Source organism: Triticum aestivum, chromosome 1D (genome assembly GCF_018294505.1).
Source record: "Triticum aestivum cultivar Chinese Spring chromosome 1D, IWGSC CS RefSeq v2.1, whole genome shotgun sequence".
In the NCBI taxonomy this organism is placed as follows: domain Eukaryota; kingdom Viridiplantae; phylum Streptophyta; class Magnoliopsida; order Poales; family Poaceae; genus Triticum; species Triticum aestivum.
The window spans coordinates 441,310,808-441,337,147 of NC_057796.1; the positions used below are offsets into that span (position 1 = coordinate 441,310,808).

The window sequence follows — 26,340 nt, forward strand, 5'->3', positions numbered from 1 at the left end:
CTATTGCAGGTCTACAGCAACACTGAATCTTTTCCAATGGTAAAAAAAGAGGAAAATGTTTTTTTCTTAATCATGGAAGATTGTTTTCAAATAGATAATGACACAAAATCATCAAAAATGTATTTTTCGTGTGAACAGAAGGCTGATCTTGTTTCATTGGTCACTGGCCTGTATGTTGTTGTCCGCGTCAAACAATGACCCCTTCCACCTACACTTCCCCTTGCACTTGTCTGTCCAAGTAACAGGAGAATTATCTGCTACAGGGACAAAAAGATTAACGCCTTTTCCTGACTACATATATATTTGACATGTGTTATAAATATCAAAGTAAACAATTCATGATTCCGATCCCATTCACGTATTTTTGTAGGAGCCACACCATAATTCAATCACATTTACATTTCTCGCTCTGATTACGCTACTATAAGGAACAAAGGGGACAACTCCTAGGGATAATAATATCAATACGACTATAGGAAAATAAATTAACACATGTAGATATGACCACGGACAAAGCAAACTTTGCTATATAATTTATCATAACATCTTAATGCTTGTAGCTCTCAAGTGTGAACAAAAGAAAACATATGATCCATCAAACATTGTTAACCATTACTCCACTTCAAGTTCTAGGATAAGGTTGCTTCTTGCCGATGACTCCTTTGGCCTCTCCTCCGATTGACAGGATGCTGAAGCTACACTATTGCTGATGGCCCCTTGGCTAGCTTCTCTTATCGGATTGGCAGGCTGTTGCAGCTACCAACCAAATACATCCACACAGGTTTGTATGCAGCTCCCACAAGGACCTAGGCACACACAAATGGCCAGCATAGTTAGCACCAATTAACAGGGGCCAAAATAAGCAGACATGCCACACACAAAAAGAATCAAACGACAGTTTATCACTGGAACAGAGACATAGAAGAGAGCCAAAAATCCCCCATGGCTTTGTCGATGGGGGATGATCACAGCAATCTGGACGCTGCATGTATCTCTAGATGGATAATGGCAACAAAAAACACATGCGAGCAACCAAAAGAAAGAGAACATCGTAAATAAAATCAAAATAAGGGTGCAAACATAAAAGCAATTCAAATAAAGTAGCATGGATCCTATCTCAGATATTTCCCAAGGCAAACCATATTTCAATATCCCAAAGAGAAAGATTAGAAATGTGTCATCACAAGAAAATTGCTCAGTGGATGCATGGCAGCATACTATCAGCAAACATACCCAGCAACCTGAGATTAATACTCACAATTCAAGAGCTTCCATGAAAGTTGTGAATTTATACAAACAGAAAGGTATATAGGACTTGATACTAACTTAGAATCACAAGATTCAACCGATTTTGTAAAGGAAATGGCAAAGAACCATGACCTATCATCACCTGAGGGTTCTTCCCGTAAGTAGAACAACGTTCACGCTTAGCATGCTTATTTCAGAAAGCTATCTCCGCTAGTAGTTGGTAGTAAGTTAAGAACCAATAGACTGCATTAAAGATACTTGAAAAAAGGGCACACATTAGGTGTTTTGAATCTTGGGTAAAAATGGTAGTACGAACAATAATAATGGAGATAATCATCTTTCGTATACAGGTACATTCAAAACACATATAGTATAGTGGGATAGAAATATTGAGAAACAACAACAGCAAAGGCAAACTACATCTATGACCATGAGCCATAATAGGGAAACCCATCAGGCAAATATATTGTTTGTAAGGGCCTATCCTGCAATTTAAAAGACATGTAATGAAGAAAACAGATGCTGAAAGACTAACCTCAACCAGCGTCATGGGCTGCGGAAATAGCTGTTAATCAGCCAAAGGAGCAAGGTGGAGCAATCGAGCGAAAGGGAGGGAGGTCCACACATTTGCAGATGAACCAGTGACCTCCTCCTTTCCAAATCAGCCATATTCAAATACACAGTTTACGGAACCTTCTCCATATATGGGTTGGAGGCAGCACCGCTGCAGATCATATAATTTGCTTACGACCCAAATGCATCTGAACTATAGCGACTACTAAAAGGGTAGGCACAAGTTACCATATGTCTAAATAATGTACTGGACAAACACATGGCTGCAGTCTCTGAAAAGGTCAGCACCAGCAAACATTGATGCTTCTAGTGAAATTTCTGAGTAGTGGACAGAAAAATGAAAGTCAATTTAGTATATTTCATTCGAATGCTAAGAAATGGAAGTTAAATATATAAACCAATTAAAAAAGAGGACACTGACAAACATTTCATACATATTTCGGCAGGAATAGACCTAACAAATATTAACTTATATATGTCAGAAAGTAGTGAAGTAAAAAACCCTCTGCATCCGAACCACTTCATTGCAACATTAAAATGAGACAGATTCCCTAGCCAAATTTGTAGCTGTAATACATAGTTCGGAGGCTGAATGATATTCCCAGTAGTAAACTGAACTATAGCAGGTGCTACGGTCAACCATCTTTACTGTAACAACACGATCATATTCCTAAGAAACTATCATCTGCATTGGTTCTTTCTCAGGTTTAGGATATCCATTCCCCACATGGAAATGCAACCCAACATGATATCCTTTACGCTTACACTTCAACAGAAACATGAATCAGTACAAAATTGTTAATCCACTTACCTGCAATCCATCTTCAGAGATCACTCGAAACAATGGTCGTAACTTCTATGTATTAATTCCTTGATACTTCCACTTTGTAAGATTATTTGTGAAAGTATACTCAATAGAAAAATACTCATGAAAGTACACTGTTCCAAAATGGAACAATAAATTTGATGCGAACTTGACAGTCTGAAGCTGAACTCATACCGTCAGGCCATATAAGCATTTTGTTAAGGAATGGTCTGAATCATAACTACCCTGCCAGGAAAGAAACTCGCACAATCAGGATCATTATACACTAAGAGGAAGGACTAAAGGAAAAATGCAGTCAAATTAAAATACTAACACACAAAGCTCAATCAGTACCAAGAAAAGGGGCCGGCAAAAGATGTACAGTTGAACTGAACTGAATGTTGTCGGGGCTAAATGGCACGAACACATCTATTTAACTATTGCACCACATCGAGTTGAAAACGAAAGGATGGCTCATTAGCTAATCGATGCAGGAAACTACTATCACAATGTATTGAAAATCATCATCAGGTTCCATCTGTATTATTGGTTGGACTACACAAAATGTGAAATATGGTCTTGTCTACGGGGATTCTAACCATTGTGTGGGATCAATGATACAATTTTGGAGCATACTTGAGAAACTTTTAGAGGACGTGTAAATCTCATTCATGTGATCTCATAAGTATTCTCATTCCTGCAACCTGAGTACAGCCAGCAAATAGAAGCAGAATCATCTAACAAGAAAATAGATGTAAACTTTTTTGAGGCAGAAATATATACCTAAACAAAGAAACCTCATACATATATCCATGCAAGGAAAAAACTGTAGCAGCACCAGATTTAGAATGGTGCAGGGGGATAGGTTGATCTGTAAGGCCAGAATTAGAGAGATGGATGAATCATAGAAATATGGTATCTTACCAGCAAATATTCTGGGCCTAATGAGTCTTCAAACGGATATTGTACTCCCTTATAAGGAATAACAATCAGCATACTTTAGAAGAAATCTAGACGAGGGGGAAAAAGCTTCAGATGTGTGCATAAAAAAACAAATCACACACACAGGTTGAAGGAGGAGCTCAGGTCGACCTGGTGCTTCACCGTACTTGAGGGAACCACAGCCCCTGATGCACCCAGGGGAGGGCTTACTGGATTTGAAGAGAAAAGGAGGCGGCGGCCGTTGAACTCGCCGCCAGTGACGGCGCAGCTGCTCCTGTCGAGCGTGCGGGCCACAACAGCGGTGGTATGGTTGAGGACTTGCGGCAGTGCGTCAGGCCGACCAACAGCAGCTGCAGTTGCTCCTGCTGCACCGGCCAGCGAGCCTCCCTCCACTTCCGACCCCGCCTTCTTGCTCCTGCTGCTTCGGCTGGCGAGCCTCCCATCACGGCCCATCCATCCCGTATTTGCCGCTGCACCAACCCCTACCACTCTCCCCCGCAGGCCCCGGCCTTCGGTCCAGACCCACCCCGTGCGCCACCAGCCTTGACCCGACCCGTGCGCCACCAGCTTTAACAGTAAGAAAAAAAAATGTGTGATGGGGTGACTGTACTGACAACAGAGAACAAATCACACGGGTGCCCTCTTCTGTACCATGCGCTGCCGCCTGCTTCTTTGGCGAGTACCACCTCGGCCAGCTTCTGGAGTCCAGCCGCCGCCGCCGCCCTGGATGCCGGTCCCGTCGCCTTTCCCTCCTTGGCTGCCAGGCGAGCGACCTCGCCGGCACAGGCCGACGCCGACCGGCAAGTCGGCAACCCTCTCCCGTCCGTTGTCGGGCCTCCCTCCCCTATTTCTTCTCTCTTTCTCCCTTGCAGCCTAGTGCCGCGCGCTGGCCGGGTACGACCTCCATCGCGCGCCGCCATGGCCACGGCCTCCTCCTCCTCCTCCTCCTCATGCATCTGCCAACACCACAGCCACTCACCTCGGCCGCGACGAATAGCGCCGCAGCCTGGTGTTGCACGCCGCCATGACCACGACATCCTCCTCCTCACACATCTGCCATCACCGCAGCCACTCCTTCCGCCGAGCACAGGCAGATGTGGCCATGCCCGTGCGGAGGAGCGGCGCCGTGCTGCACCTTGAGCGCCGGGGAAGAGGCCCAGAAGAACATGCCAGGGTGGTCGACGATGAGGCGTGGAGAGAAGGCGGCGGTGCGGGAGGGGAGGCAGGACGGCGCGGAAGGGAAGAAGAGGACGTGGGGCTCGAGGATTCGCCCCTGACGCGCTAGGTTTTCTGGAGAGGATTGGATCGACGCGGTGCGGGGAGAGGATGGGATCGACGCGGTGCGGGCCACAAGCGCTGCCAGCCCGTTCTTTTCCACCCAAGCACAAACGCGGGCTGTGACTGCGAGACGGGTCCTGCATACAAGAGTGGCCCAGCCGTCAGTCGCTCTAGCCCGATTATGCAGCGTACAGAAGAATGAGCGTCTGGATTTTCACCAGGTCATGAAACGTACGCTGACAGCAGCCAGCGAGGCACATCGAGCGTATAGGATTCACTGGAAACGTCGATGGCGCTGGGATGGCGGGTTGGCTAGAAGGGTTTATATGTTCAATGTCTTGTATCCTCTTATGTACTCATGCTATTTTTCATCTATCAATAAATGATAAGCAAGCTTTGCGTATTCGCGAAAAATGTACAGTTCAGCCCCAAAATTTCATATATTTGTTCCCAATGGTGTTAGCTACTTCCTCCATCCTATATAACACCTTCGCACACACGAACATGGCCACATAATTAGCAAGTTGCAACTTACAGTCATGTAACACTCCAATCTATACTCCAGTGGCGTTCTGCTCCACACTCCAGCGCTTCCAATCGGCGCTGCAAGGTCACGTCTACCGCCGATGCGGTGGCGGCGTACTACGGGCATGGGACACAGTCCAGGTCGGGGCCCTGGTGCCGGCGCCGCGGCGACCAACTTCTTAAACACAAACAAAACATACATATACAACGCGAATAGATGATTGGATGGCCAAAGAGGTTTCAGTATGACTTGTGGGGCCATTACCGTTGTTTATAACCTTTTGCAAAAAGGTTCAAAACATCCGGTTAATCACGGACGGGGCTTCATCATATGGCTGTTCCGCGTGACACGTGTCCCATGTGGCCCCACCCATCTCTTATGGCTCCACGTCGCCCTTCTTCCTCTGGAATTTCCTCTGTTTTCCTCACCTACCGCTCGCCGTGCGTTTGCCGCCGCACCTATAACTGCTGCTGGTTGCTGCACCCAACATTCCTGACTGCTGCAACCCGTGTCGCTGCATCACCACCGATGCTGCAAAGTTGGAGGGACGGCGCCGACCACCGCCGCAGGCGAACAAACCTCATCACAACATCGTCGTTGTTGCAAGATGGAGGGCGACGTGGGCCACCACTCTCACCAAGTAGCAGTCGTTGCGCCGCAAGCTGAGAGGGGTGACGATGGCCACGGCCGCTTGCTGCTCGTCGGAGATGATGGATGCTGCGTTGCAGCATACAAGTTCGCCGTAGTTTTGCTGTGAGCCGACGGAAGGCGTGGTGGCACGGTTGCTGCTGCAAGCGGTGCTCGAGCCAGCAGGTCGCTTGCTGCTTGTTGGAGCTACAATGGATGTTGCATTGAAACATGCGAGTTCACAGGAGTTTTGCTGCGCGCCGACCAGCGACGCAATGGCGCGGCTGCTGCAAGCGATGCGTTGAACCTACCGGTCGTTTGGTGCTCATCGGAGTTAGTATGGATGCTTCATTGCAGCATGCAAGTTCGCCGGAGTTTAGCTTCGAGCCGACTAGCAGCATGAAGCCGCAGCAGCTGCAACCTGGGTGCTTCTGCTACAAGTAGATGCTGCGTTTGTCAGAGCTACGCGCTGCCTTGCGTGCGTCGGAAGCAAGGGATGCTGCATAAGTGCGGGGAGACATGAGCATGTAGGGGTGAGAGCGATGGGTCCTCTCAACAATGGGAATGAAATGACCAAAATTCATTGAATCCCTGCGAACCAACAGATGACGAGACGGTTGATCCTTGGCAAGCATCAGCCGGATGACGCCTAGCAGCCTCCTAATCTTCTTGTGATTACGAAACCACGTCAATGTTGACTAGTCTGCTGGGAGCCCTCCTTGGAGGCAGAGGAGGATTGGGGCTGCTTGCAGCTTCAGGTGGTCGTGGCGTGCTTTTTTCCCCAACAAGGCATTGCCCCTTATTATTATTTTCTTAACGAAGATACATCATTCGTCTCTGCAGCGCGAACAACCAACAAACTTATATCCAAGGCAAAGCACAAACATGGTAGGAGGAGGGAAAGGGGAAAGCGAGTTGCGAGTTGAGGCAATGTTGATAGGGAGAGGCGGCATAGTGAGGCGTAGGAGGCAAGCCTAGGTTTTTTATTTCTCGAGCAACCGGCATGAGCACCACCTTTCATTTAGACAAAAAAAGAAGGTCTATAATAGAGGGTGCACTTTTTTTGAATTATTGCGTGGGAATAATTAGCGGAATAGATCAGGTGTAGCAGTTGTCCAACTTAAACTACTAGTTAATTGCCCGTGCGTTGCAACGGGGACATACAAATTCTTGTGGATCAACACCGATCATGGGTAACCTATATCTTTAGATAGATTCCACATGCACAACAGGTGATATTGTATATTTTTATATGAAAGCACAATACATACCCATTAGTCTATTTGTTTATCACATGCCTTCAAATGCTAGTTAACAACTAATCTCAAAATGACAACTTGCATGTTGTGCTAAAATTCCAAACTCATAGTAGTATTTTTCTGGAAAAACAACGTCTTTCAAGAAGGAATAATTGGTTCATAATTTATGTGCCGAAACGTAGTCCTCATAGAATGTCATAATTTCATACTCGATCCTCATAATAAGACCATCTGACCTCCAAACAAAGGCTATCTGAAGATCTAACTAATATCAAAAATGCCAACAACACCGCCGTTATGCTCAACGAAAGCTTCTCTTCTCGACCTAAGGGCCCATTTCCTTTCACGTCAAGCCATTCCATGAACAACATGGGCCAGCTCACCAACATAAATCTGACACTGCAAAGTGGCAGCATCCGGTTGTATCTGATAGTCTGCATGTGTTAAATGAATAATTAGTTATCGTAATCATGAGAGGCTGGCACTTATTGTTTTCAAACAAAAGTATGTGTTCAAGTATAAACCACAAACAAACAGTAACACACACTTAAGAGAAGTAACCATCTTGCATGAGCACCCGATCTAATAGCATGAGTATGAAATGGCAAGTTGGGTCAGTTAGAGGATATAATAGGAACAACCATAGCAATCAATAAAAAAGACCATAGGATCATATACACCAAAGTGAATCGTTCTCCCTTCTTAAGAAGAATAATCACGTTCAATTTAAAGATCAGTGCTTGCATAGAATTGTAGTTGGAGAGTAACTTCACTTTTAACAAATTTAAAGATTCTAATTTTCAAATAATTCACTTTTTCCAAAAGGCCTCTTCCCACATGTAACAGACTGACAATTTACTTTCCAAAAATAATTCACTTGTTCCAATAATCCACTTTCTCAAGTTCAGCATAACTAAAAAGGGATCAGAAGTATAGATGACAAATTCTTGACCTAAACATATGTGTATTATGTGATGATGGAGTAGTGACTCCGTAAATAGATTGTTAACAAACTAAAGAGGGATACAACCTACATTTTCACTTGTTCTCTGAAGCGATCCGTAAATAGATTGTTAACAAACTAAAGAGGGATACAACCTACATTTTCACTTGTTCTCTGAAGCGATTAACAATGCAATTTTTCCAGTCAAATAATACATGGTAAATCCAAACACAGGTAGGCAATCTATGGAACTGAACACGGATAAACTGGATTAAGTGGACGTGGTGATATGTCCCTGACAGTTAATGCAGAGAAATATTATGATGTATTCCACTTCATCCTGACTAACAAGCTGAAAATACATACCTCGATCGTGCACTCCCTGTCAGCATGAGGTGCTACCGCTAATTACCCCAGTGAACCACTCCATTCCCAAAGTCATTTCACAGGAACTACTTGACCTAGCAAAACAAAAAATACATCAGCGAAGATACCAAGTGTGATGGTCACAAACTCAAAGTTATTCAAATCTGGGCAAATATGCATAGATCAAGTGTAATTGTACATCTTCAGATTTTGTAAATCTTCTCTTAATATACTGAAGCAGCGCTACTGCCTGCCATCTTCCAAAAAAAGTGCAAGCACACCCAATGAAGATCATGACGGCATTGGCGGATGGGTTGACCACTTGACCACCAAAAATCCCCTGTGCTGCAAGAATTGTGACAACAAAAACATGTTTCATACCCTCATGCATAAGAAAGAATATGCATGCTCAGTACTTCGAAGCGATCAATTTCTTGATCCCCGATTTTTGTTGAGGCCTGTTGGAAAAAATGGATCTGCAAAGGAATAAAAAGAGCACATCAATTGGTGAGGCAGCTACTGCCACTAAGTGGAGACCAGCAGGTGAGCTGCTCTGCCATGAACCTGTGTTAGCTTGAGTCCATGTCCCGCGGCCGCTCGCTCTCGTCCTGCCTGTCGCACAACTCAAGGTTGCCTAGATCAATCAAACAGCGTTGCCCAACAAATTACCTCTCAGATCAACTATTATTGGTTACCTGAACCTGACGAAGGAGTAGGACAAGACCCACTAGCGTGAGCGCTGGAGCAGAAGCCTCCGGAGGCCTCCACTCCCCGCACCAGCCGACGTCGGACTTCCCTCGCACCCAGAATCCCGCCCTCACGGCGTCCCCGCCGGTGGCGTTCCCTGCGGCCAGCGGATCCGCCATGGCAAAGTCATACGGGACGACCAAAATTGACCTGCACACCACCCCTAGGCCCAGTACGTCCTCCGGCGCCGGCGTACGTTGGGCAGATTGTAGTACGATCACCCCTGGCGATGCAGGCAAAAGCGGCGTACACCAAAGACAGCCGCTTACGAACTCTCCTTCTGCGCCGCTGCCAAGCTCGCCCATGGACGGATGCGCTCCTACCGCCGATGGCCAGGACCGCGACCACGGCGGCGGACGAGGAGGGGGGAGCCAGAGAAAAAAATTGGGAGCGGGCAGAGAGATGAGATCGGGAGCAACGGAGTGCGGAAGATGGGGAGGCCGCGTGTGCGTGTGCGTGTGCGTGGGACATGCTTTCGTGGGTCGTGGCCTCGTGGGTCTATTTCCTTTTTCTTTTTCTTCCTTTTTTTTCAGGCGGGGATGGGAGAAACGAGCGACGGGAGGTGAGATCGAGAAGGTCGAACCATCACGACGTTCGATCCTCCTTTAATAGTAGAGACAACCCGTCTGATTAGAAATGTGTGTAGGGCTGGGATTGATTACTTGGATTCCACGGTTCCACCCCACCGGTGCTTTTTATAGCGGTGGTGATATATGATACTGAACAAAATTACAGTGCTTAGTTCCCCAACCACGGCATGAAAGGCTCGACAAACACACGCCACCGTGATTTTTCCATGGGCCTAGACAACTGAGTGAAAATTCTCGTACGGAATGGTAGCCGATCGAGCTCACGCATCCATTACACGCAACGACCAACCAAAAGATGCAATGGAAACCAAGTCCATTTCCGCGGCAACGACCGCCCATAAAGCCTCCCGCACAACACTTGCATTGGTGGCACAACCCGTCTTCAATCCAGTCCAATTCACCCCTTCTCGCGAGCTCGCCACAAATAGCTGGTGTCTCTCGCGGGTCAGCAAAGGCCTCATGAACCGCTCCTCCGATACTCGAAACCCACATGTTTCCCGCGTGCCAATTGGCCAAGAGTTCAAATGGATTGAACAACTGTTACGTGCGGATTGAGCCAGAAAAGCACTGCGCTTAGAGCAACTCCAACGCGCCGACCCAAACAGACTATGATTTTATCCGCTTTTTGTTTATTTGGGTCGGCCCGGCGAACACCAACGTCCGCTTCCATGTTTAGGCCGGCGCATGCGCCCAACGCTAGCCCGACCCATTTTAACGGCGCGTGAAAAAAATAAGCACAAACATCTTAAAAATAAAAACAAACAGCCACGAAGGCCGGTGAGAGTCTGCACATCCACATTACATTAATTAAACATTAAAAAAGCCTACACTACGAGGCGGCGCGCTGCCCTAGGCATCCTCGTCATCGATGTCGGGGACGGTGAGGTCGATGAGCGTAGGCGTAGGGCCGGCCTAGGGGAACGCCGTGTCCCAGACGACGGCAATGTCGGCTGCGGGCTGTGCTGCCGCGGCCTGGCGCGCCTCCTCCTCGGCCTCGCGCCGCTCCTCCTCGGCATCGCGCTCGAGCAGCTCGAGGTACTCGTCGTCGCATCGCTCCTCGGCCAGCCGTTGATGGCGCCGGTGCTCAAGGTACGTCGCCTCCTGCGCCTCCGTCGCTCAGTACTAGACCGGCGGGGCGCTGACCCACTCGCGCACCACTCCGGTCTAGGAGTAGCGCTCAACGGGGTCCGGCTCCGGCTCGGCCTTGACCGGGGACGGCGAGGCCAAAGGTGGCACCACGCAGTCGCCCGCTGTCGGTGTCAAAACGGGCGAATCTTGGGTAGGGGGTCCCGAACTGTGCGTCTAAGGTTGATGGTAACAGAAGGCGGGGGACACGATGTTTATCCAGGTTCGGGCCCTCTCGATGGAGGTAATACCCCACTTCCTGCTTGATTGATCTTGAAGAATATGAGGATTACAAGAGTTGATCTACCACGAGATCGTAATGGCTAAACCCTACAAGTCTAGCCTGTATAACTATTGTCCTCCCTACAGACTAACCCCTCCGGTTTATATAGACACCAGAGGGGGGCTAGGGTTATACAGAGTCGGTTACAGAGGATGGAATCTTCATATCCGAGCGCCAAGCTTGCCATCCAAGCAAAGGAGAGTCCCATCCAGACACGGGAGGAAGTCTTCTATCTTGTATCTTCATGGCCCATCAGTCCGGCCCACGTCACATAGGCCGGATGCCAGAGGACCCCTTAATCCAGGACTCCCTCAGTAGCCCCTGAACCAGGCTTCAATGACGAGGTGTCCGGCGCGCAGATTGTCTTCGGCATTGCAAGGCGGGTTCCTCCTCCGAATACTCCAAAGTAGCCCTCGAACACAGAGAACGTGTCCGGCTCTGCAAAATAAGCTCCGAATAGAATACAATATTAACAAATCCCATCTTCTGACATTTTTAGTAGGGAGGCATCACGTCTCTGCCCGGTCATTATTTCGAACCGTTTTTTAGCCTCCCGCTCCATGTTTCGAGATGCAGTTGTCATTTGCACGTCTTGTCAAAGCAGAGATCGTGTCCCCTTATTACGGAATTCTCATCAATACGGGCGTGGGTAATCCAACCGCGCCGTTCGCACGACCCTTGGGGAATAGGCGAGTTTTAAGGCTGGTGGGAGCGTTTAATATTCGCTGCCTTTATAAGAGGATAAGGACTCATCTTTTCACCCACGCCTTCCTTCTCTCTGCCCATTCATCCTTGAGCTCCAGCGCCCAAGCTTCCATTCTTTCCGCCCAGAAAAAGTCCTCCAACCATGTCCGGATCTGGAGCACAAGGCAAGTGGATGGCCTCCTCCGTCAAGGAGAAGGACATCACGCAGCTCCGGGAGGCGGGGTACCTGGCTCTGGAGATCGCCCACCGACTTCCGACCAAGGGACAAATCATTCCAACCCCGAAGCCCAAGGAGAGGGTGGTGTTCATCTCCCACTTCGTCCGTGGGTTAGGGTTTCCTCTCTACCCCTTCGTCCGCGGACTAATATTCTACGGGCTAGATTTCCACGATCTAGCCCCAAATTCCATCCTCAACATTTCGGCATTCATTGTCGTATGCGAGGCCTTCCTCCGCATCCCTCCCCACTTCGGATTATGGCTGAAGATCTTCAATGTGAAGCCGAAGGTGGTGGGCGGTCAACACGCAGATTGCGGAGGTGCCATGGTGAGCAAACTGTCCAACGTCACGTGGCCCAAAGGCACCTATGTGGAGACTGTCAAAGGGTGGCAGCAGCAGTGGTTCTATGTCACAGAGCCCCGCGACACCACTTAGGCCGCGGCTCCCGAATTCAAGTCCGAGCCCCCGATGCGGCTCACCTCCTGGCTAGAGAAGGGCCTAGACTGGGGTTCGTCAGACGAGCTAACAGTGTTGCAGAAGCGCATCAAGAGCATGGTGGACCGGAACATCAAGCTTGTCAATGTGATCTAGGTGATGCTTTTTCGCCTGATCCTTCCTTTCCAAAGCCGGACTTGCCATCTGTGGGAGTTCGATCCGGCCAAGCACCAGACCCTGCGACAGTTCTTCGGCTCTACGCACGAAGACATCTGGAAGGGCTTTTTAAGGCCAACGAGACGTGGCTGGCGACGTCCGAAGACTGTGGGTATAACCTGACCTGTCCCGCCAGTCCGGTAGGTTTTTGTATTTCAAGGCATACCCTTTACCTATACATTCAAAGAAGAAGTCTGAGCTTCCCTATCTGTCTTTTCAGGGCTGGACAAGCAGGGCAGAGCAGATCCAGTGTCCGGCCCCGCTGCCCGAAAACCCAGCCGTCGATCTTCTGACGAAGATGCTGGTTCTGGCGCCCTATCATGCGCCGGAGAAGAAGGCCAAGAAGAAGGTCAAGGAGACCAAGGAGACCAGAAGTGGCCTCCGTCGAAAAGGCACTTCGGACGTAACGTCCGAAGACGCCGAGACACACTCGTCCCCCGTCTCCGAAGACGAGGAGGAGGAGGAGGAGGAGGAAAGGAACTCTCCCCCTGAGGGGCGAAGGAAGAAAAGGGTGGCCTCCGCAGATCTGGAGGCACAGGTGTCCAAGAAGGGGAAGGCCTCCCTCGCGGGCCCCTCCGCAATGGACATCGATAGCAGTCCCGAGTGGCGCCCCAGGGATAAGCCCCTGGACGACTCGTAAGTACTCAGAAGCACCTCATGCTCATATATGCCCAACCCCTTTGCTTAATGATTTTAATATGCCAAACCATGTGCTGCAATCCGGCTCGTGATAGCCCCCAGCGATCCTCATCTTCGGGGAATTCGCTGGATCCCAAGGCGATGGACAGCGGGTCGCTTCCACCGGCCTTCTCTCCCAAGGCCACGGACGGCGTCGAGGTGCTGTCCCGAAGGACCTTCCTAGGCCAGGGGGAGGTACAGGAGGCCATCAAGGTGGTGCCAGAGGGTGATACCTTGGCCACCGGACGGATGGGGGAGCAGATCCCCCTGGAAGCTGGCGATGGGGGCCGTATCCAATTCGGCCCCCAGCCGAATACTATTCCGGATGCCCATACGGCTCCGGAATCAGGTAAGCAACCTCCTTCGAAAGAGGGAGGTGCACCTATTCTGCCGGTGACCTCTGTCCAACCAGAGGCACCAGATACTCTTCTGGAAGCACTTCAAAGTGCTTCCATTGTTGAGGAATACCGTACCCTCATGGGTACGGTGGTTGAGAGAGTTCGGTCCGCCAAGAGCGGACTGACCGAAGCCTGCACCAGCCTTCTAACAGGCTTTGAGTTATGTGACATAATTATGCAAAAAGAATACCCTAGCATAGACAGTAGCCCCTAAGACATTGTCCGGTGTTCGAAAAGAAAAGCCGGACAAGGGATCAAATAATTTTCACAGGGAAACTAACCATACATGTCTATGTGAATAAACAGGCTTCGATGCTGGCTGCAACCTCTCATTCTGCCGAAGTCTCCAAACTGAAGCAGAGTCTGGAGCGGGCCAAGGAAGAGCTCGGCCATGTGAAACAAACAACTAGAGGACCAGCAAGGTATGCAATGGCCTATGCGGATCTTAAAAAAGATATGAATTGTTTGTGTTGATCATGTTATCATGAAATTTCGTAGGAGCTGCGACCGAAGTGGAGACCCTCAAGAACGCGCTGGCCGAGGCCCAGAAGAAAGCGGCGAAGGAAAAAGCCGCCCGCGAAAAGCAGGAGGCAAGGGTCGAGGAGGTCCAACAAGAGCTCCAGGACGCTATGAAGAAATGCAAGTCCTTGGAGCGCAAGGTTGCAGACCAAGGGTCCGAACATATTAAAGCCCAACAAAGCACACAAGAGGCCCAGGTTGAAGGCGAGGGTGCCCTTCAGGAGATCCAAGAGGCCAGGAAAATCACAGCGGGTAAGGATTTTATCATGCAGAGAAAGTATGTGAAGAAAATGTACCTCTTTCTGACCCGGATTTGGAGTTCTCCAGGAGCGTTTGCGGATTTGCCATGCAGTGTCTTTGATGCTGCGGAGTTCTTCCAAGCCGAAGAGGGGAGATCAACGGAGAAGCTGTTCTGGTCGCAATACCTTGCGCCAGAGCATCCGGTGTCCTTTAGTGATCAGCTGAAACAGCTGACCGAACTGCATAGGGCGGCCGAACTGGCCATGAAGGATTTGATAATCCGTCTATGGCCTGCCGAAGCCATACCCAGCAGCTACTTCGGGCTTGTGAAGCGGCTGGTCGACGCTTGCCCTTGGCTTGATGCCATCAAGCGGTCGGTCTGTATCGAAGGTGCCCGGATGGCCTTCACCCGTGTCAAAGTTCAGTGGGCGAAGATGGACGCCATCAAGCTCGCGACCGAGGGACCGCCCATGGGCAAGGAGCACCGCACGCCCGAGCGATATTTCGTAGATATCCTGAAGGGATCCCACAAGGTGGAGGGCCAATGTGCCAAAGACATTATCTTTGAGTGAAGACATTCATGTTATCCTATCTTGTATTATGAAACAAAGTCAATGTGTAATATAATGCTTTGTTGTTTGTTTTTAAAAAGTTTCCTCCTGTGCGGCCGTTTTATTAAATCTGAGGGTTGGCCAGTCGTTGGCTTCAGCCCCCACGTAGGTAGTACGGGGGTGTTTGGGTTGAAACCTAAACACTCTTGATCCAAGAGATTGGTCCTTGAAGGAGGTGTTTAGCGCAGCGAACCAGGCAATCGGACTATATGGCTTTATCACCCTCACTTACCCATAGGAGTTATATAATAGAAGGCGCAGCCCCTAGTTAATCCGGACTAGGGTGCTGTAGACACCTGATCAGGTGAAGACCGATCCGTCGCATAATGCGGAAAAAATCGCAAGAGATTTTAACCTCCGAATAGCTGACCAGCTCTCGCCGCATCATGACAGTCAGTTTTCGGCTTTCTCTACTGAGGTGTTTATCCGGATAAACCAGGAACACAATCGCTATAGTTCTCCCTTTACTACCTTAGCCGAAAAAAGGAACGTAAGGTAGCAAGCATAGGAGCCGGGCAACCCAACTATTGACCAAAGACATGATTTGGAGCCAATGCATATAATGCTAAAATCTGGGGTGCCGAACTGTACTGTAAAAGTGTTCGGACTTGTTGCCGTGGTGTGGAGCGCAATGAAGCCCCAGGCAAATTAAGGCGTACCAAAGTGTACGGGTGCAATTGATAAGAATAGAAAAAATAAAATGAAGTAGTAAGCCAATGCCGCATAAGTTGGGCCGCAAACTGTTTCCATTATAATTTGATGAATATGCCAAAGCGTACTTGTACAAATAGTGCGATAAGCAACAGGGCTGTTTAACATGCCGAGACCGAGGGGGAGCTGCGTGCGGGTCCTGAAAACAGGTAGAGTGATCGTCAAGAAGACCACCTAGAAATTCTCCCATATGTCCATGCTACTTGCCGCCTTGGTATATCCATCCTTCGAAAGGATCGACGATCGGGCCGTCGTGAGAGGCCTGTGAAAAAGAGAACCTGAAAAGGATAAAATAAAAAAGGAAAAGCATGTGTGTCCGAGGAAGGTCGAGCCGTATTATGGACCACAGTCGAGTTATGCCTCCGTCTTTGCCCATGGTATTTTGAATGTGTAGTTATGTACGTGCGGTACGTATGCCGCCATTTGGTTGGGACTGAAACGGAGGCCGAATTGCTAATCGGACTCCTGACGAGATGGACTGTCATGCTGCGGAGTAATCCGGACTCGTTTGATAGTGTTCGGGAGCTTGGCCGCTGAATTAAGATTCTTGATAAGGCCGCTCTGTGCCTCAGTTGCCAGGGCCTCGGTGTGCTCCTCGGTGCGGAGGGAGCGTTCCGTGTTGCCATTGACTGTTATGACACCGCGTGGTCTGGGCATCTTGAGTTTGAGATAGGCATAGTGTGGCACCGCGTTGAATCGGGCAAACGAGGTTCGTCCGAGCAGTGCGTGATAGCCACTACAGAAGGGGATGATATCGAAGATCAAGTCTTCGCTTCGGAACTTGTCTGGCAATCTGAAGACGACTTCCAACGTGATTGAGCCCATGCAGCGGGCCTCTACTCTTGGTATTACTCCTTTAAAGGTAGTTTTTGTGGTCTTGATCCTTGATGGGTCGATGCCCATCTTGCGGACTGTATCCTGATAGAGCAGATTGAGGTTGCTGCCACCGTCCATAAGGACTCGCGTCAGGTGGAATCCATCAATGATTGGGTCGAGGACCAGTGCGGCTGAACCGCCATGATGGATACTGGTCGGGTGATCCCTACGATAGAAGGTGATCGGGCAGGATGACCATGGGTTAAATTTTGGGGCGACTGGCTCTATCACGTAGACGTCCCTGAGCGCGCGCTTGCGCTCCCTCTTGGGGATATGGGTAGCGTATATCATGTTCACCGTCTTAACCTGGGGGGGGGGGGGACTTCTTTTGTCCCCCTGTGTTCGGCCGACGAGGCTCCTCGTCATCGTCGTCCTCACTTTGCGACCCCTTCTCCTTTTCTCGGTATTAATCTTGCCGGCCTGTTTGAAAACCCAACAGCTTCTGTTGGTATGGTTGGCGGGTTTATCGGGGGTGCCGTGGATCTGACATGGACGATCGAGTATGCAGTCCAAGCTGGATGAGCCCCAGATTGTTCCTTTTAAATGGCCTCTTTCTCTGGCCGGACTTGGAGCCGCTGAATCCGGCGTTGACCGCCGTGTCATCGGTATTGTCACCGTTATTTCGACGCTTGTGCCTGTTGCGTCGGGGCTTGCCGTTGCTATTCCTGGCTTCAGATGTGCTAGGTTCGCTTGCCTTATTATTGCTATGGGCTAGCTAGCTATCTTCGCCCGCGCAAAAGCGGGTCATAAGTGACGTGAGGGCCGCCATGGACTTCGGCTTTTCTTGGCCGAGGTGTCGGGCGAGCCATTCGTCGCGGATGCTGTGCTTGAAGGCCGCTAGGGCTTCGGCATCTGGACAGTCGACTATCTGGTTCTTTTAAGTTAGGAATCTAGTCCAGAATTTCCTGGCTGACTCTCCGGGCTGTTGAACTATGTGACTTAAGTTGTCGGCATCCCGAGGTCGGACGTATGTACCTTGGAAGTTGTCGCGGAAGGCGTCTTCCAAGTCCTCCCAGCTGCCAATAGATTTTTCTGGCAAGCTATTTAACCAGTGCCGAGCTAGTCCCTTGAGTTTTAGCGGGAGCTATTTGATGGCGTGAAGATCATCACCGCGGGCCATATGAATATGGCGAAGAAAGTCCTCAATCCATACTACGGGATCTGTTGTTCCATCATATGATTCGATATTGATGGGTTTGAACCCTTCAGGGAATTCGTGCTCCATTACTTCGTCAGTGAAGCTGAGGGGGTGTGCGGCGCCTCTATATCGGGCCAAGTCGCGACGTACCTCGAATGGAGCCCGTCTGCGGTTTTCGGCCCGGACATGGTTATGCTTGTCACGTCCGGCTAGGTAGCCGTCTTCGCGCGCCGCACGCTCCCGTGATCCGTAGATCGATCTGGTCTGACCTGTTCTATTTTGCAGGTGCTGCCATGATGACCCACAAGTATAGGGGATCTATCGTAGTCCTTTCGATAAGTAAGAGTGTCCAACCCAATGAGGAGCAGAAGGAAATGATAAGCAGTTTTTAGCAAGGTATTCTCTGCAAGCATTGAATTTATCGGTAACAGATAGTTTTGTGATAAGGTAATTTGTAACGGGTAACAAGTAACAAAAGTAAACAAGGTGCAGCAAGGTGGCCCAATCCTTTTTGTAGCAAAGGACAAGCCTGGACAAACTCTTATATAAAGGAAAGCGCTCCCGAGGACACATGTGAATTATCGTCAAGCTAGTTTTCATCACGCTCATATGATTCGCATTCGTTACTTTGATAATTTGATATGTGGGTGGACCGGTGCTTGGGTGCTGCCCTTTCTTGGACAAGCCTCCCACTTATGATTAACCCCTATTGCAAGCATCCGCAACTACAAAAGAAGTATTAAGGTAAACCTAACCATAGCATGAAACATATGGATCCAAATCAGCCCCTTACAAAGCAACGCATAAACTAGGGTTTAAGCTTCTATCACTCTAGCAACCCATCATCTAATTATTACTTCCCAATGCCTTCCTCTAGGCCCAAACAATGGTGAAGTGTCATGTAGTCGACGTTCACATAACACCACTAGAGGAAAGACAACATACATCTCATCAAAATATCGAACGAATACCAAATTCACATGACTACTTATAGCAGGACTTCTCCCATGTCCTCAGGAACAAACGTAACTACTCACAAATCATATTCATGTTCATAATCACAGGGGTATTAATATGCATAAAGGATCTGAACATATGATCTTCCACCGAATAAACCAACTAGCATCAACTACAAGGAGTAATCAACACTACTAGCAACCCACAGGTACCAATCTGAGGTTTTGGGACAAAGATTGGATACAAGAGATGAACTAGGGTTTGAGAGGAGATGGTGCTGGTGAAGATGTCGATGAAGATTGAACCCCTCCCGATGAGAGGATCGATGGTGGTGACGATGGTGATGATTTCCCCCTCCCGGAGGGATGTTTCCCCGGTAGAACAGCTCCGCCGGAGCCCTAGATTGGTTCCGCCAAGTTTCCGCCTCGTGGCGGCGGTGTTTCGTCCCGAAAGCTTTCTCTTGATTTTTTCCAGGGTGAAAGGTAGAAGATGGTCACCGGAGGCATGCCAGGGGGCCCACAAGGCAGGGGGCGCTCCCAGGGGGTAGGGCGCGCCCCCACCCTCGTGGCCAGGGTGTGGGCCCCCTCTGGTTAATTCTTTCTCCAGTATTTTATATATATTCCAAACCGTTCCTCCGTGAAGTTTCAGGACTTTTAGAGTTGTGCAGAATAGGTCTATAATATTTGCTCCTTTTCCAGCCCAGAATTCCAGCTGCCGGCATTCTCCCTCTTCATGTAAACCTTATAAAATAAGAGAGAAAAGGCATAAGTATTGTGACATAATGTGTAATAAGAGCCCATAATGCAATAAATATCAATATGAAAGCATGATGCAAAATGGACGTATCAACTCCCCCAAGCTTAGATCTCGCTTGTCCTCAAGCAAAAGCCGATAACGAAAAATATCTCCACATGTTTAGAGATAGAGGTGTCGATAAAATAAAATACGGACATGAGGGCATCATGATCATTCTTATAACAGCAACATATACAAATATTGTCATATGATTTCTTATGCTAAAGTAACAATCTATTCACAATGTAAAGTATGAATCAGAAACTTCATTGAAAACTAACAAACTATGATCTCGGTCACTGAGGCAATTGTAATTTATCATAACATCGGAAAGAGTCATTATAAGAGCTTTTCAGCAAGTCCACATACTCAACTATCATTTAGTCTTTCACAATTGCTAACACTCACACAACACTTATGGGTATGGAGTTTTAATCGGACACAGAGACAGATAGGGGCTTATAATTTTGCCTCCCAACCTTTTACCTCGAGGGTAATGTCAACAATAATAGTTCATGCTAACTTGCACCCAATTGAATACGTATATATCAGGATCTTTCCAACACAATGTGCTTGCCAAAGGATAAAGTGAAAAAGGGAAAGGTGAAGATCACTATGACTCTTGTATGAAGTGTAAGAGAAAAGTAAAAGATAGGCCCTTCGCAGAGGGAAGCAGAGGTTGTCATGTGCTTTTATGGCTGGATGCACAAAATCTTAATGCAAAAGAACGTCACTTTATATTGCCACTTGTGATATGGACCTTTATTATACAGTCCGTCGCTTTTATTTCTTCCACATCACAAGATCGTATATAGCTTATTTTCTCCGCACTAATGAATCATACATATTTAGAGAGCAATTTTTATTGCATGCAACAATGACAACTTACTTGAAGGATCTTACTCAATCCATAGGTAGATATGGTGGACACTCATGGCAAAACTGGGTTTAAGGATATTTGGAAGCACAAGTAGTATCTCTACTTGGTGCAAGGAATTTGGCTAGCATGAGAGGGAAAGGCAAGCTCAACATGTTGGATGAGCCATGACAATATACTTTATTTCGGATATAAGAAAACATAACCCATTACGTTGTCTTCCTTGTCCAACATCAACTCTTTAGCATGTCATATTTTAATGAGTGCTCACAATCATAAAATATGTCCAAGATAGTATATTTATATGTGAAAACCTCTCTTTCTTTATTATTTCCTATTAATTGCAATGATGACCCAAAACTATGTTTGTCAACTCTCAACACTTTTATTCATCATACTCGTTTATATGTGAAGTCATTACTCTCCATAAGATCAATATGATCTCTTTTATTCTTTTTATTCTTTCTTTTATTCCCTCAAAATCATAGCAAGAAAATCAAGCCCTTGACTCAAAACTAATCTTTATTATATATAGCTCACGGACTCGATTACATAGAAGGGTCATAAAACAAAACTCAAAACTAGATCATACTAAAACTTTATTCTACCAAATCAAGATATTACCAAAATTATCGAACTAATAAAAACGGTAAAGATAGGAGTGTGATGGTGATACGATACCGGGGCACCTCCCCCAAGCTTGACAGTTGCCAAGGGGAGTGCCCATACCCATGCGATTAGTTCTCCATCTTCGGAGGTGGTGATGTGACATTCTTGGCGATGATGCCCCTCAGGATACAATTCTCCTCCTTGAGCTTATTGACTTGCTGCTTGAGATCCATTATTTCCTTACGGAGATTACCCGTGACGGTTAAAGCTCCTTGCACCCACGGATGTTTCATAGCTGCGGGAGAACAAGTAACACTCTTTTTCATATTTTCATAAGAAAAGAACTCTAACATTGGGAGGGATGACCGAGTTTGGAATTGCTGAGCTCTGAAGTTCCTCCATGGTGAATCTGGCTTGGAGACGAGAGGTAACTTCTTGATCTTCCTCCATGGCATATATCCTTTTCAAGTCGGCTTCCATCTCTTCCTCGGTTGATGGCCCAAAGTGATCGGCATCGCTGTTTGCTTTTGGGACCGGTGTCGGGTTAGATACCCGACTCTCCCCGACTGACTCTTGAGAAGACATCTTGATCAAATCTGCGGCAGAAACAGCTCGAAACGAAAACAGATGATAGTTGCGTGATACGGTGGTCAAAACCTTCAGAAGATTATATAACAAATTTTTAGCGACCAAAATATGTATCGTGCAAGAAAATGGAGTCCGGAGAGCACACGAGGTGCCCACGAGGCAGGGGGCGCGCCCAGGGGGGTAGGGCACGCCCTCCACCCTCGTGGACGCCTCGTGTCCCTTTCGGACTACTTATTTTCCTATTTTCTTAAATATTCCAAAACGGAGAAAAATTGCTATTAGAACTGTTTTGGAGTCGGTTTACTTACCGTACCACATACCTATTCCTTTTCGGAGTCTGAAACATTCTGGAAAGTGTCCCTTATGTATTCCTCCGGTGTTACAGTTTCAATAACATTGGTTTCAACATTTATTGGAATACCTGAGATATAGTGTTTGATTCTTTGACCGTTCACCACCTTCGGATTTGTGCCTTCGAAGTTGTTGATTTTTATGGCACCGGAACGATAGACCTCCTCGATAACATAAGGACCTTCCCATTTAGAGAGAAGTTTTCCTGCAAAAAACCTTAAACGAGAGTTGTATAGTAAAACATAATCACCTATATTAAACTCACGCTTTTGTATCCTTTTGTCATGCCATCTTTTGACCTTTTCTTTAAACAGTTTGGCATTCTCATAGGCCTGAGTTCTCCATTCATCAAGTGAGCTAATATCAAATAACCTCTTCTCACCGGCAAGTTTGAAATCATAATTGAGCTCTTTGATGGCCCAATATACCTTATGTTCTAGTTCGAGAGGTAAATGACATGCTTTTCCATAAACCATTTTATACGGAGACATACCCATAGGATTTTTATATGCAGTTCTATAAGCCCACAATGCATCATCAAGTTTCTTAGACCAATTCTTTCTAGATCTATTAACAGTCTTTTGCAAAATTAATTTGAGCTCTCTATTACTCAGTTCTACCTGACCACTAGATTGCGGGTGATAAGGAGATGCAATTCTATGATTAACATCATACTTAGCAAGCATTTTACGAAAAGCACCATGAATGAAATGTGAACCACCATCAGTCATTAAATATCTAGGGACTCCAAACCTTGGAAAAATAACTTCTTTAAGCATCTTAATAGAGGTGTTATGATCAGCACTACTAGTTGGAATAGCTTCTACCCACTTAGTAACATAATCAACAACAACTAAAATATGTGTATACCCATTAGAGGAAGGAAACGGTCCCATATAATCAAAGCCCCAAACATCAAATGGTTCAATAACAAGTGAATAGTTCATAGGCATTTCTTGACGTCTGCTAATATTACCAATTCTTTGACATTCATCACAAGATAAGACAAACTTACGAGCATCTTTGAAGAGAGTAGGCCAATAAAAACCGGATTGCAATACCTTATGTCCAGTTCTATCTCCAGCGTGGTGTCCTCCATAAGCCTCGGAGTGACACTTGCGTAGGATCTGTTCCTGTTCATGCTCAGGTACACAACGTCTAATAACACCATCTACCCCTTCTTTATAAAGGTGTGGGTCATCCCAGAAGTAATGTCTTAAATCATAGAAAAACTTTTTCTTTTGTTGGTATGTGAAGCTAGGTGGTATAAATTTAGCAACAATGTAATTAGCATAATCAGCATACCATGGTGCAGTACGAGAATCATTTATGACAGCTAATTGTTCATCAGGAAAGCTATCATCAATAGGTAGTGGGTCATCAAGAACATTCTCTAGCCTAGACAAGTTATCTACAACGGGGTTCTCAGCTCCCTTTCTATCAATAATATGCAAATCAAATTCTTGTAGCAAGAGAACCCATCTAATAATTCTAGGTTTAGCATCTTTCTTTTTCATAAGATATTTAATAGCATCATGATTAGTGTGAACAGTTACTTTAGAATCAACAATATAAGGTCTTAATTTATCACAAGCAAACAGAACTGCTAAAAATTCTTTTTCAGTAGTTGCATAATTTCTCTGAGCACTGTCTAGAGTTTTGCTAGCATATTGGATAACATTTAAGTTCTTATCAACTCTTTGTCCTAGAACAACACCTACAGCATAATCACTAGCATCGCACATGATTATAAAAGGTAAATTCCAATCAGGTGGCTGAACAATTGGTGCAGATATCAAAGCTTTCTTAAGTATTTAAAATGCTTCTACACAATCATCATCAAAGATAAAAGGAACATCTTTTTGTAAGAGATTAGTCAGAGGCCTAGAAATTTTAGAGAAGTCGTTAATGAACCTCCTATAAAAACCGGGATGACCAAGGAAACTTCTTATACCTTTAATGTCCTTAGGACACGACATCTTTTCAATAGCATCAACTTTAGCTTTATCCACTTCAATACCTCTTTCAGAAATTTTATGCCCCAAGACAATGCCTTCATTAACCATAAAGTGGCACCTCTCCCAATTCAAGACAAGGTTAGTTTCTTCACATCTCTGCAAAACTCGATCAAGGTTGCTTAAGCAATCATCAAAAGAAGATCCATAAACGGAAAAATCATCCATGAAAACCTCAACAATCTTTTCACAAAAATCATAGAATATAGCCATCGTGCATCTTTGAAAGGTAGCAGGCGCATTGCATAAAACAAAAGGCATACGTCTATAAGCAAAGGTACCGAAAGGGCAAGTAAAAGTGGTCTTTTCTTGGTCCTCTTTTGACACAGGTATTTGAGAGAAACCAGAATAACCATCTAGAAAGCAAAAATGTGTATGTTTGGATAATCTTTCTAGCATTTGATCAATAAAAGGTAAAGGGTAATGATCTTTTTTAGTAGCTTTATTCAATTTGCGGAAATCAATTACCATTCTATAGCCTATAATAATTCTTTGTGGGATCAGTTCATCTTTATCATTAGGAACAACAGTAATACCTCCCTTCTTAGGGACACAATGGACAGGACTTACCCACTGACTATCAGCAACAGGATAAATTATACCTGCCTCCAAAAGCTTTAGTATTTCTTTTCTTACCACTTCTTTCATCTTAGGATTTAACCGCCGTTGGTGATCAATGACCGGTTTAGCGTCTTTCTCCAATTTTATTTTGTGCTGGCATAGAGTGGGACTAATGCCCTTAAGATCATCCAAAGTATAACCAATAGCAGCGCGGTGCTTCTTCAGAGTTTTCAATAATCTCTCTTCTTCTTGCTCTGAAAGGTTAGCACTAATAATAACAGGATATATCTTCTTTTCATCAATATAAGCATATTTAAGAGTATCAGGTAATGGTTTAAGCTCAAACACGGGATCACCCTTGGGTGGAGGAGGATCCCCTTGAATTTCAACAGGCAAGTTGTGTTTCAAAACAGGTCCCTGTTTAAAGAATACTTCATCTATTTCCCTTCTTTCATTCATAAACATATCATTCTCATGGTCTAGCAAATATTGTTCTAAAGGATCATTAGGAGGAATGACAATAGAAGCAAGACCAATAATTTCATCTTTACTAGGCAATTCTTTATCATGGAGTTGTCTACGAAATTTAGTAAAATTAAAATCATGAGACATATCCCCTAGACCAATAGACACTATATCCTTTTTGCAATCTATCCTAGCATTAACAATATTCAAGAAGGGTCTACCAAATATAATAGGGCAAAAATCATCTTGTGGGGAACCAAGAACAAGAAAATTAGTAGGATATTTAACTTTCCCACACAAGACTTCAACATCTCTAACAATCCCAACCGGTGAGATAGTATCTCTATTGGCAAGGTTAATTGTAACATCAATTTCTTCTATCTCAGCAGGTGCAATATCATGCATAATTTCTTTGTATAAGGAATGAGGTATTGCACTTGCACTAGCACCCATATCACATAAACCATGATAGCAATGATCTCCAATTTTAGCAAAAATAACAGGCATGCCTACAATATGTCTATGTTTATTTTTAGTATCGGGTCTAGCAATCCTAGCAGCCTCATCACAGAAGTAAATAACATGCCCGTCAATATTATCGACCAAGAGATCTTTAAGCATAGCAATACTAGGTTCAACTTTAATTTGCTCAGAAGGTTTATGTGTTCTAGTATTACTTTTACGAACCACAGTTGAAGCTTTAGCATGATCCTTTATTCTAACAGGGAAAGGTGGTTTCTCAATATAAGTAGTAGGAACAATAGGATCAACATTATAAGTGATAGTCTTTTCTTCAACTTTAATAGGTTCAACTACCTCTACTTCAATGGGAGGATGATATTTAAACCACTTATCCTTAGGGAGATCAACATGAGTAGCAAATGATTCACAGAAAGAAGCTACTATCTCAGAGTCAAGTCCATATTTAGTGCTAAATTCATGAAAAGCATCGGTATCCATAAAAGATTTAACACAATCAAACTTAGGTGTTATACCTGACTCCTTACCTTCGTCGAGATCCCAATCTTCAGAGTTGTGTTTAATTCTTTCCAATAAATCCCATTTG

At 46.2% G+C, this 26,340-nt stretch overlaps 1 long non-coding RNA gene across 5 annotated transcripts; it reads right to left on the reverse strand.

Annotated features, from left to right (window-relative positions):
* Window positions 1-501: 501 nt before the first annotated feature.
* On the reverse strand, window positions 502-4,892 carry LOC123182737 (uncharacterized). Of its 5 annotated transcripts, none has more exons than XR_006492299.1 (7): window positions 4,220-4,892; window positions 3,719-4,135; window positions 3,551-3,636; window positions 2,633-2,867; window positions 2,050-2,139; window positions 1,391-1,972; window positions 502-806 (listed from the first exon to the last, which is right to left on the reverse strand). It is a non-coding gene; the product is annotated as an uncharacterized lncRNA (long non-coding RNA). The 5 variants fall into 5 exon arrangements; XR_006492296.1 differs by having other exon boundaries at window positions 2,633-2,872; window positions 4,220-4,890; XR_006492298.1 differs by having other exon boundaries at window positions 3,551-4,135.
* Between the last annotated feature and the right edge of the window lie 21,448 nt (window positions 4,893-26,340).